General features: G+C 48.0%; 1 protein-coding gene across 1 annotated transcript in view; it reads right to left on the bottom strand.

Moving 5' to 3' along the window:
- The window catches only part of kst (spectrin beta chain, non-erythrocytic 5 kst), a 209,241-nt gene extending 197,008 nt beyond the window's left edge, over window positions 1-12,233 (bottom strand). Inside the window, exon 1 of the mRNA XM_050180730.3 lies at window positions 11,710-12,233. The gene's annotated coding sequence lies outside the window, so the exon portion shown is untranslated. The remainder of the gene's footprint in view (window positions 1-11,709) is intronic.
- Between the last annotated feature and the right edge of the window lie 1,160 nt (window positions 12,234-13,393).

Raw genomic sequence — 13,393 nt, 5'->3', positions numbered from 1 at the left:
GTTGGTTTATTAGGTTTGCCGGCCCCTATAGTGACACCTGCATTTTTTTACCCTCGTTTACTAAGCGCAAACAAGAACAACGGCGTAAGTTGGCAGGATAGGGAACTCGCACGATTGCATCGAGGGCCGCGCGCGCGGCTTATTCGGCGAAATATAGAACACACTCTCTTGCACGCAGTTACGGGCTGGCATATCGACGCCGTCATCTCGAGAGCTGCCACTCCGTTATTATGGGCGCATCATCACCGTCGAATCGCGCGGCGCGCGCGATGACGTTCGAGTTAACGCCTCCAGCGGCACAGTTACGTGCGTGCAGAAAAGAAGGCCAATGCCGAAGGCGGTGGTCGTAAGACAGTCGTAATTAAAATCGCGTGCAGGAAACTTTGATCCATTAGAGCAAAGAAAAGAATAATAATGAAATGTGCTCCTCACAAGTAATTAGACGTCGTATTGTGGGGTTACGGATAAGTTCCAACCCCCTGGGGCTTCTCTAAAAGGGTCACTAGAATAGACGCTCTAAATTATAGTTAAGACTAACAAGTTAAGTCTTTCAAACGCTAACGTAGTTAATTTAGCGGTAAGAGGTTGAATACTACAGGGAAAAAAGAAAACAACTGAAGAAAGGCTAAACAAAATCTTAGCTTTTTTTAAATTTCGCGCCGAAGCCGCAGCGCCTCTTCGTCAGCGTGACGTCAAAGCACATGTTCTCGCATTTACGCCGGTTGTGGCGTAGCAGTTAATAGTTCTCGAAAACTAAGTTCTGTCTTTGACTCTCTTAGAATACAATGCACACCATCTTGACCGATGGAAAAGTTGTACAGACCCGAGCGGATGACGTCAAAACGACCATTACGTCACGGTGCGCTGATGCGGAAAGTTCAAAACGACGCTGTCAATCGTCGTTCGTCATTAGTCATGCATACCTGGCTTACTGCAATGCCAATTGGCGCTGTGGGTAATGAAATAAATAAATCGGGGCTCCTCTCGACGTGAGACTGGCTGTTCTGGTTTATTAGACGGGTAATTTACCAATACAGCGCAAGGTATTTGTCTTATTTGGTCTTGTTTAAATGTGCGCTGCTAAATATAAGTATACCAGGGTCAATTTGCCATTCCGCCTCCGTCGCAGTGTGGTCGAGTTGGTCGGGAGTTTACCCGCCACGGTTGCTCAGTGGCGATGGTGTTGGGCTGCTAAGCACGAGGTCGCGGGATCGAATCTCGACCACGGCGGCCGCATTCCGATGGGGGCGAAATGAATAAAAGACCCGTGTATTTAGATTTACGTGCATGTTGAAGAAACGCAGGTGGTCAGAATTATTCCGGAGTGCTTCACTACGGCGTGCCTCATAATCAGATCGTGGTTTTGCCACGCAAGAACCCAAAATTAAATTAATTAGTCGCGAGTCGAACCCGCGACCTCGTGCTCAGCAGCGGCGGAACGCCGTCGGCCGATGTAAGCCAGCTCAACAATGACAACGATAGCGGTTCAACGACGACCTCAATGCAGCTCTTTATTTTTTAATCCTGAAGCGACACCTGTATTTTCTCCTGTACAATATAGTTCATCGTTGCGATAACAACATAACTGTGACATCTTTTTTTATCGGCGTATGCATGTGCAGATACAGACCCGACACAAACCGTCACAGCTGCTGCAGCTATGCGAGCGAGCGATTAAAGCGTTTGCTTATTTCAACGCTAAATAAACAAAAGTTAAGCCACACGGCTTCGCCGCAGAGATCAATCGCACGGAGTTAATTGCCCGCCGATCGGCCTCAGCGGTCCCATTCTCCCCGCGAAACAATGAAGCAAACATCGATGAGAAAGAGAGAGAGAGAGAGAGAGAGAGAGAGAGAGAGAGAGAGAGAGAGAGAGAGAGAGGGGGAACCTCGATGTTACAAGCCAATGTGACCTTATGTACGCAGTGCCACATCCACTGACACTCGGTTAGCGTCACTCTTCGAAGCCAGAAGAATGGCGCGCGCGAGCCTGCAGCGACGCGAACAACAAAACAAAAAACGCAAGGAAAGAGGTCAGCGAGGGTCGTCGACACAAGACAATTCCAGCTGATTAAAAAAACGCGCGCTCCGCTATCGATGCCAAGGACGCGCACACCGGCGCGATCGGGAGCCGACGCGCTGTAGCGGCGTCAGAGAGCGCGCTTCCAAAGTTTGAAGTGGGTAACTCGGTGCCGAAACGTCGTTACCTCCCTCCCTCCCTCTCCCTCTCCCTCTCTCTCTCTCTTCGCGAGACACACTCTTCATCGCAAGAGCCGCGTCACAGGGAGCAGTGAAAAACGGTGCAGATTTGCGCGCGGGCAAGGAGAGGTATTCTGTAAGAGCCCGCCTAGTGGACGTCTCCATTTCGTCTGCTGTTGAAGTTCTGATTGGCTGTGGCCCCTACCTGCTGTGGATGCGCAGCCCAGCCAAGCCAATCAATTTTGTTGGAAGTTAGCGCTGTGTGTGTCCCGGTGTGTCGTCTTCTGTCCCGTCTTTTAATCGCGCTATCGTACACCCCTTGAAGATGCATTACCAACAAGCCCCACATTGCAACTCCCGCAGCCAATCAGAACTTCATCAGCATACGAAATGGGCATGTCCGCTATAGGTGGACTCTTACAGAATACCTCCCCAGGAACGACCACTCGAACGCAGCGCTGCATTTGGAGGCTGGGTATATAGACAGCTTGCAGGCGACGACGTCACAGATGCAGCTTCTCACCGTGGTGGTCCTCCAATATGGCGACTAGGATGACGTCGGCGCATCGTATTCACTTGTCGTGGGTATACCCTGCTTCCACGGAGGAAGGAAAGCTTAGAAGCCCCCTGCGCTGCCGGCTGTGTTGGAGAGTGTTGGAGAACCGGCCGGTCGAAACGCAAAGCAACTGCTGCAGCTATGCTGAGTCACCAACATGGCGCATTCGATGACGTCAGTGCAAGTAATCTATACAAAGCGCCCAGAGGGGCCTGCGTTTCTATTTAAAAACTTGAAGGGACATCAAAGAAAGAAAATTTAGAAAAAGATTAAGAGTGTAAAACGCAACGCCCCAAGAACGTTTGAAAGCGCAAATCAGACACAATGATTAGACAGAGCCATCTATATCATAACCATGATTATTTCCGCGGAAGCTGAACGATCGCAGCGCCAGAGTTTTCCCCTAGTGAGTTTTGAAGGAAACTGCGGTTACACTGTGGCCTCCGAGATCACAACAACGCACCGTTGGATCGATTCTCGGAGGCCACGGTTCAGTCCAGTGAGCAGCGAGCACTCGGGTTAGCGAAGCAGCATCTTCTTTAGTCTTACTGTTCGAGCGCCTCCCAGCTCAGGTTTTCAGACTCTCTGACAAAACGAGCGCGAATTAAGCTGCGCATTTTTTGTTGTTGTTATTCATCCAGAGTTACCGGTTCCCGAGTCGTCGCTGATACCCCTCTATTGCTATTTGTTTTCTGTTATCATTTTTCTGTTCTCGAAAAAAGCTTCTCCAAGAGCAATGTATACAAAATAAAAGGAAATTAAGGAAAAAGAAAAAAAAAAGGAGCGTACAGGAACGACCGTCCAACCGTTACGCAATTTCGCACGCGTCTACGACGCCAGGACAGCCGAGACCTGTTTCCATTTCTCACGCACATATCTCCTGGATTGTATATTCAATTCGCTCGCGGCTGGTCGCGCATACATTACGTACTATACAAAAGAAGAAAAAAAAGAAAAAAAATTAATCCGGAAGCGCTTCGAGTGGCGGAGCGAAGAGATAAAGAGAGCCTCGGAGGCATGGTTAGACTTGCCGAGACGTCCTCTGCTGTGTGTGTACCGACCACGGTGTAAGAATATATCATACTCCGTAGTACCGACCAAGACCGTTCAAATAAAAACGCAGTTGCGTATAGACCATGCGCAGCGCCGGCTTCGGCAGTCTCGTGCCAGAAGAACTGGTTCGCAATACGGCACGCAACATAGCGCGCTAACCACGTGCACGAGAAAGAGACGGAAAGGCCTAAGCTGCGGTATATACGGTCCAGAACCATTCCAACAAGAACGCACGTGTTCGATAGTTATAACGGTGTACGATGCGTAGCATCTCAGAAGTGGCCTCCACGAATCCCACTATAGGGACGACTCCCACTCCGTAATAAATCGCACACCCAACACGCTAGCTAACTGCGTGTTTTCGAGGAGACGGGCGTCCCTGCTTTACCGTCCAGAACCATCCCAATCAGAACGCACGAATACCACGTACAGCATCTAAGAGACGGCATGTATACGGGTCTCGCGCAGGACACATCTTACAAAAAAAAAAAAAAAACAATAGAAGAATAAAAGCACTCACATAACACGCAAACTCGAATATACGGGGATAGAGAGAGAGAGAGAGAGAAAGAGAGAGAGAGGGTGGAGGGGTGTCTTGCAAGTATCCTACAGTCCAGAACAATCCTAATAAGAGCGCACGTACATATATGTGCCACGCACAGCATGCATCTCAGAGGCACGGCCTCCACTAGTGTCTCACGGCAGAGAGAACACGATCGTTAGAAAACACGCACACACGACGCGAAGCGTGCTACACCCCTTCCCCAACCTTCCCACCCCCCCCCCCCAAAAAAAAAAGGAACCGGACTGCGGCCATGCAACGAATGTGCTTCGCATCCCCTCCCCCTCCTCCCTCACCGCAACGCTTTCCACGGCGAGATTATATTAAGGATGCGAAGCAGGAAATGTACAGCCGGCCCCCGTACGAGATTGTGAAAAGAAAAAAAGGGGGGAAAAGAAAAAAAAAGAAAAAAAGAAGACATACAGGAGATCAAGAAAGGTACATTAACTCGGACAGGCAGAGCGAGAAAAAAAAGAAGGAACAGGCATATAAACGCGGTGTACTGCGCGTAGCTGCGCTGGGCCCGTTTAAGGAAAGAAATATGAGCCGCGATTTCTGGGCACCGTGTACGGCGTGTGTGTATGTGTGTGTAGTACGGGAGAGAGACACATGCACGGGGCCGAGCGGAAGGGTCGTCGTCGAGATAAATGGGAGGAGGGGGGGGGGGCGGGAATTAAGCGGACCAAGAATTAAGGAACCACTAGACAGACACGGAGAAGGAAGGAAAGAAGGAAACGAAGAAAGAAAGAAATGCGCTATACGCCCAAACTAACGAAGTACACCACACACTTAGAAATGGACGATAAAAATGACGAAGGATTAAGGAACCGCGAGAGACAGACACGGGGCAGGAAGAAAAGAAAGAAGGAAAGGAAACTAACGAAGTACACCGCAGACTTTAAATATGGACGATTAAAAAGTGACGCTATATAAATTATTTCGGAGTGGTGTAAGGGATCCTTTCAAGATTCGTTATCGCGAATCATTCCGCGAGAACGTGTCGGTTATTAGAGGAGAAAAAGAATGAAGAGCTTCCTTTTTCTTTCTTTTTTTTTTCTTTTACGAATTTACCAACTGAAATACGACATATTTCATTTTTTTGTATTTAGAAATACTGTGGACCTCTGCTCAGGGTCATTACAGGGAAGGACATTTTGCATACAGAAATTTATGAGGCGTATTAGTAAACCATACTTGTGATAATAATAATAATAGAAAGTAACTCTTACTGTATGAAGACGCTTGGTACAAACAAAATGAAAGGTTATTTTTCGTACAAATTAGTACAGCAACAGATAATTCCAGGTGTTAACAGCGCAAAACGCAGACGGAACACGAGACGAGAAGACGACACCACAAGCGCAGACTTTCAACAGCGTTCATTCATCTCGTGTCCCGTCTACGTTTTGCGCTGTTAACACCAGCCAACAAGCCCAAGCTGCTATTCCAGCAAAACAGATAATTGTGCTCGCCTTGACGAACCGCTGACCAAACGAAATCTCGCCTCGGAACTTATTAAAAAAAATTAAATTATGGGTATTTACGGGCCAAAACCAACTTTCTGATTATGAGGCACGCCGTAGTGAACGACTCCGGAAATTTCGACCACCTGGGGTTCTTAAGCGTGAACTTAAATCTAAGTGCACGGGTGTTTGCGCATTTCGCCTCCATCGAAATAAGGCCGCAGTGGCCGGGATTCCATCCCGCGACCTCGTGCTCAGCAGCCCAACACCATGGCCACTGGAGCAACCACGGCTTTTTTTTTTTTTTTCTTTCATGGTATGTATTATAGTAGCCTTCAACCCGACATTCACCAGTTCTGCATAGTCAGAGAATGGAGGGCACAATGAAAGTCGCACACAGAAAAGGCAGCGTTCATACTGTGAGTAGAAACGTTGGTTTCTCTTTAGAGGGGTGGTAAGGATAAGCACCTCACCAAAATAGGGTACCAGTCCGGTTGTATATCGAGTCCATCATAAACATGTTTTAGGTGTAGTGTCGTTTGGATACCACGGCAAACACGGCAGGTGAACGGATCAAAAGCGCTACCGTAGTCCTCCCTTCGAGCTCCCTGCGCTGTTGAATCTGAATTCGGAGGCGTGAAGGGTGAGCGTAGCACGAAACCTGACGCACCGAGCATTGCGGAGTTAAATTCGTGAAAACACGGCATACGCGCCGAATAAACGCCCCAGGCGCCAACGGTGCGCCGGAATTCCAATGGCGTCGTCGAAATGCACGCGCGCACAAGCGCGAGCAATGCGCGGCGGGGCTCCTTCGTCATCGGCCGTGGGAGAGGAATTTTGACCGCGCGTTATTTGCCTGTCGCAAAATAAAGGATGCCCGCCGCCGCGTCAACAACGGCGACGACGCAAGGGCGAAACTTTCGAATGACGTGCTGGCATGGCACAGCCTTTACGGGGTGCGGATTGAATTGGACGGCCATTAGGGTATAGGCGTTTATTTTTATTGTTCATTAAATAAGCAAACAAACACCGAACTGTATGAACGAATAAGAACGAATACCGCAACTGTATGATGCACACCGCAGTCTGCCGACACCTGAACGGTGGTCAGCTGCGCGCATGTCTTTGAGGCAGTAAAAGGGCAGGTAGGGAGTATAACAGAGACAGTAGAGAACCATATATATATATATATATATATATATATATATATATATATATATATATATATATATATATATATATATATATATATCCTTCGCTGTTCGATTCGCATTCGAGGATTACCTATTGAAAACCATCGAATGTTCGTTCCTTTCGAATGTGTACATGATAACGCCACACCTGTCGGAGCGTCAAAGGGGCAAGAAGGTTGGGATTGAGGATCGCTACGAGTGATTCTGCTTCAGGCTCCGGAGCTGCGGCTACTTCGCGGGCGTAAAGGCACGTGCGGGACAGATAATTTGCGCTCAATAATTTTCAGCCGTTCATTACGAACGCTTGACTCGTGGGCAGCACTTACGCGAATCTGTTGCCACCGATTTAGGCAAAGCAATTTATTACTCGGCAATTCGCAGCATGTTTCGATAACTTTAAAACAATGTTCGGGAACAGTCGAGAAGAAAGGGGGTTAACCGAGGGGCCCGATTTTTGTAAGTCATTTCATAAGAAGCCAACAAACACTAACACCAAGGACAATATAAGGGAGGTTACTTGTGCCTGATAAATGAAATAAAGAAACGATAAATTAACGGAAATGAAAGCGGATGAAAAAAACAACTTGCCGCAGGTGGGGAACGATCAACAACCTTCGCATGAAAAAACAACTTGCCGCAGGTGGGAGACGATCCACAACCTTCGCATGCGCATGAGAAAGTTGTGGGATCGTTCCCCACCTATGGCAAGTTGCTTTTTCATCCACTTTAATTTCCATTAATTCATCGTTTCTTTATTTCATTTATTCAGCGCAAGTAATTTCCCCTATGTTGTCCTTGGTGTCAGTGTTTGTTGGCTTCTTATGTTCGGGAACAGTAGTGTCACATTTCTCGCATTCAACAAACTGCCTACGCGCACCTAGTGACGCGCTGTTTGTTCCTTTTCTTTTTCGTTCGCTGTCATGTTCATGGGGCGCACCATATAACCGAAAGCACTTGTTTCCTCATTTACAAACTTCTCAGCTGATTGGGCTCTTACCTGCGAGCAGCATTGCATGCGTTTAAATGTGCCTGTAAATCTAAGCCGTGTAAATAACGTGAAAATTTTTCTTTCTTTTCCACCAAGAGGACTTCCTGCAAACTTTATATATATCCCTGCGTTCAAAAATAAAAACAACGATTTGCGCGTGGTGTTTCCAAAGAGGGTGAGCCAAGAAACATCCAAGAAACCCTTGCGATTGCATCCATTCGGGTGCACAAATTTGAAGTCGCCATCTCTATAATACCGTCCGTTTTACAGGCTGCCATGAGATAGCGAGACGGTTCCCCTGCCAAGACTGTGTTTGTTTCAGCGCGAAAAGATGCCGACATAGAGGCATTATTCTGTGCTAGGTACCCTTTTCAGTTTTCCTTTAACGAGCATAAAAGTATCACACCCAGGGTAGCAAGCGGTGTGACAGTATATTGCGGATATATATCCTTATCTCGCATTTAAGTACATCTAACTGTTATTCGAATGTTCTCCAGAGAAAAAAGAAATTAAATTTAGAAAATCAGGCTATAAGAAACAGGCTATAAGAAGTAGTGAGAACTACTCCCGGTCGAGGCGATCGCATATCCGATGGTTTGGAAACGCAATACCTGTCATGTGCAGTGCACTTTGCGTGTATTGAAAAACCTCATGTGGTCGAAATTTATCGGACCTTTCACAGCTCGCGCGTTAAACGTTGAACCCCAAGAACGGAGGAATGTGAATTCCGAGCAAACAGTACGAGACATGCTGCATTCCTCGACCTGTTTACCAAACCACACATATGTTCGTTCCCGTAATATGCACTCAACAGAACAAAATAACAATGAAAAGAAAGAATAATCGATACCGAAAGCTAGCGTGCAACATTCAGTTTTGGGGCCCTCTGGAACGAGATCTGGACAGACGATACAGAGAAGCAGACGACGCAGCGCAAGCAGATTCCGTCTATGCATTTCATTTACGTCCGTCCGAACACGCTTCGTCGTGCGAGAAAAAAATAATGATAAAAAGCGACGCAAAATGGTTCATTGACCTGCGAAAAGGTCAAAACGCGCGAACACCGTACCCACACAAACACACACCTCATTTTTTCAAGTGATCAAAACGCGCAAGAACTTTCAGCTGCTCTGCAGAAAGAGGCCGAGGTCTCAAGCTGCGGCGCTCCGATTCTAACCTTTCGCCGCGGCAAAATATTTGCTGCACATCGCACTACCTATGCAGAGATCGTCTGCTCTATTCGTCGAAAGGACGACGAGCCAACGCCCTCGACAACGCTACAGGGAACGAAAGTTAAAAACAAAAACAAAAACAAAACAGGACAGACGGACGTAACGGCGAATGGCCCCGCTCTAATGCGCAGATGGTACGCGGCGTCGACTTCAATAACGGCAGGTATCTATGTACGAACAGCAAACAAGAAAAATCTGCAGTAAGGCTAACGGGTAGTTTTTCTCTTTTTTTTTTTCTTTCTTTCTTTGACAGGGACAAGTGCTTCGAAAGACTATAATTGAGGAAATGGTAAAAAAAAAAATGAGAATAAAGAAGGCATTTGATAAAAGATATACACATGACTGGCGGAAATACCAGCTGCTAAAGCGCATCACGCCAACGGTCTGTACTGAAAAAAAAAAAGAACTTGCTTCTCGTGACTCGGCCTCGAATGAGAGAGACTTCCCTGCGGTTTTAATAGAAACGGGGCTACGGGGAAAAGTGGCGTAGTATGCGAACCGCCGAGATTAACAATCGCCACTTCTGAATGCATAACTAGGGGTGAGGGACGTAGGCCGAGACTGCTAATTAAACAGTATTATACTAAAGGCGTGACGCGAATGACGTACCACTGCCAGTATTTATACATGCTGAGAAGCTGTCGAGGCGTGCCTAGCAAATACATCACGCATCGATACCTTATTTGCGTCGTCTGTATGTCATTATGTTGTATTTACGAGCAGTATTTTACCACTCATTTAAATCCACGAAAACACGCAGGAGGGTGGCATACGTCTGGTTAACATGCTTACGGCGATTTATTTGCGTAATTAGTAAACCAGTGTTCATCACACTTAATAAATTCCTCTAATGAGAAGAAAATGTTCCGACTAGGCAAGTAACCGCTAATTGTGCTGGTTGATTTGCATGGGGCGACACGTTTCTGCTTGGCCGGAGAGAATGCGTTCGTCTGGCCTCTCGTGTGATCTTTTGGCAAGGTGACGAGGTGGAGCTTCAATCTACCGTTAAAACATCAGTTTTAATATCAACGCGACTGATTTAGCATGCCGCATCGTTAGCGGATCCAGACTAATTCCTCCGTCCAGTCCATCTTGGTGAAAACCAGACGCCGGCAAGCAGACGACATCTAGTAAACCACGCAAAAGAAGAAAAAAAGGAAAGAACAGGTTTACAAGTGCAACGGATAGATTTTCATAAACAAACACAGCTGCTCTTAGACTATTTATTTTCGACGTCGTAATGTTCCGACATCCCTGAGCTGTTCCACTGTGTAGCACACATAATGGGCGTGTCTCTGCGGCCTCATTGGATGTCATCCCGCATCTCTCTACAAGACGCTTTTCAAGACAAACGAAAACTGCCGGAGAGACATAACTCGGAGTTTTCCACAGGCACGAAAAACAATGTATCGATAGCTACACCTACCGTACGCGCTGACAGCGTGACAAGCGTGTGCCTTGTCAAGGATGCCTCTGCGACCCTACGAACACACTACACTGAGACGCGAACGGTATTTCTCCGCAAGGAAAAAAAAGAAAGGAAAGGGACGGCTCGTGACAATGACCGCCGGTCGCGGAAAAAAAAAAGCAAGGCGAGACAATTCCTCGTTCAACCTTCCTCCATAGCGGCATAATGTGCAAACGAAAAAGGAAAAGCGTGCAAGACGTTGTATGTAGCGGTTACCTTGTTCGCAGAAATCGAGCGGAAAAAACGGTAGTCGACCGAATTCTGGAAACTCTCTGGAATGCTGCAGTTCTTGCCTTCGCCGGTCGACATTATTACGTCAAGACACGGATCAAGGCTTGCGCAACGAACGCAAGCCTCTCGATCGCATCGATCGGCGAATGCTCTGGATCGCGCCAGCTCGGATGCCGCTGCACCCTCTAAGCGAATTCCTCCACTTCGAAGAGCTCGTTACTTAAACAATAATGTCGCTGCTTTAAGTGCCGCTAGACGGTATACGGGAGTGAGAGTGAGAAAGCCAAAATGAAATTCAAGCGATCGTTATCCGTCCTCAGTACAGCGGCTGCTCGCCAACGGTTTCCAAGACCCCTGGGCGACTCAACCGAGCCAAGGACGTTTCGGCTACTTCTCGACTCGGATCGTCGGTCGCTCACACGAGACGGGGGCACCGTTTGTTTGGCTACGAATGTAACGGGTCACAATAAACGAAGGTTCGAACACGAGGTTTCAATCCCGCGCACCGACTTCCCACTGAGAACATTTCTCCAGACGCCTTCGAGAAAACGGGCAAGATGGTCAACTTGTCAAACGCGGAGATCGAGCGTCCGAGAGGAGGCGCCGGATCGCATCGCTCGTCTTATCACCGAACGGCGCAATAACAACAGCGGCGCTGGGAATATCGCCGTGGCGGCATCGAAGCAGCGGTCACGTCAAGTGCAGCTAACAAACGCGCCGTGCTTGTCAACGCGCCGTACGCGAAAATAAACCGCAAAAACTTACCGGGCGGTCAAGTTGAACGTTTAGGCCTAGCAGCAGCCGCCGCCAGCCAGCGTTAGCGAAGGGGACGCGTTGGCCGGTGTGCGCTGCTCCGAGCGAAAGCTGCGCCAGCTTCCAGAAACACCACCGAGCACCTCCACACCGATGATGCACCACCGGTGCTGACAGCGTGTCATTCGTATCCAAAGGAGATTTTTTTCTTCTTCTTTTTCACTTGTCTCCCGGCGTCGCGCTGTAGCACCACGACGAATGCTGCTAGCAATCCTGTCGCCGCAAAAGCGCTCGGGTCGTGGTTGTCGTCGGTCGCTTCAGCTCGGCCCGTCGGACGCACTCGAGAGAAAATAATATAAAACTGCACTCCTGACTTCTCTTGACCGGGCAACCGCTATCGACACCACCACGCGGCCCTCTCGAACGATGCGAAAGAGACGTGCACGAAATGCCGGCGCCCCGCACGGAGCCTGTTTTGTTCGCGGAAAAAGCTTGGCTTCTTCGCGCTCCAAGTCGTGTTCGTGTTCCCCGCTACAAACGCGCCTCGAGCGCCTAGCCTACAGGTGTCTTTCAGTTTTTGTTTCAGTTTGTCGCACATTTTTTTTCTCCTTCGCGCTGGAGCTCTGCCGATCGCTGCGTCAGCTGCTGGGAAATATGTAAAGCTGTTTTGAGTTTCGTTGTCACTTCCAGAGGTGGCGCCACGTTACACAACATACAGAGGCGCCCGTTTTGAATTTTTACGTCTTCATGGTCAACGGACGGAAAAAACTTTAATGGAAAAAGGACCTGCGAGGTTGCCAGCCCGGGCTCAGGCCACCCGGGCATTGTGTGCGGTGAGGCATAGCCTTTCCACCGCTGCCCGGGCCCGCTGGATAGCCCATAATTGGTCGTGTAGTTCTGAGCTAGTCAGAGCGCTTAGCCATCGCTCCTCGAGAAGGTCCGGTTCTATGTTGTCCTCTACGTATACTGAACTGATCTGTGTGCACTTCTACAAGATGTGTGCCATGTCTGCGTGTTCGTGTTTGCCACTTATGTTTATGTGAAGTAAACACCGTAATAAAGTCAGCTTCCTTTTCTGATTTTAGACGAGCTACATGTACGTAAACGAACAGGCGACTAACAGGTATAAAGAGCATATGTCTACGTTGATTCGTCTGTTATTCGTTCCCTTACATATGCATACGAAAGAGCTATACAAGGAGCGAAGTATGAACGTAGTCGTTTGTTATTTTTGTTTGGAACACCACATGTTCAATGTACAGTCAACAGCAAAAGATTGTGCGATGCTGTTTCCCCGTCAAATGTGAATTCCTGAACTGTTAAGGCATGACACTTCGTATTTAATGAATCACTGTGTAGGTGGCGAAGGACACTACATGTTGGAACTTTTAATTCGAGGCTGTGTGACCACGCTTCGCGAGAATTCAGCTTCTTGGCAGATCCTGCGTCCCGTAAACTTTTGCCGTTGCCTGTACGTCATTTAGTGTTGGAATGCGAAGGACTGAAGGGATTTCTGGAAAAGCACCGAGCTAAAAAGGTAACGTCATCTAAGTCCTATATAGGTCCAACCTAATGATTCGACCATAGGCTTCTATAATCAGCCACGATGTAAGCTCCCTTTCCTTTACCCACTTCCCCAAATAGGCCTAGAGCCAACGTTTGTAGTTGCCTAGAGCCATTGTTTACATGTATAATT

This window comes from Dermacentor andersoni, chromosome 7 (assembly GCF_023375885.2).
Source record: "Dermacentor andersoni chromosome 7, qqDerAnde1_hic_scaffold, whole genome shotgun sequence".
NCBI classification, from domain to species: domain Eukaryota; kingdom Metazoa; phylum Arthropoda; class Arachnida; order Ixodida; family Ixodidae; genus Dermacentor; species Dermacentor andersoni.
Note: the sequence above shows the minus strand (reverse complement) of the source record. Positions and strands in the feature narration are given on the sequence as shown.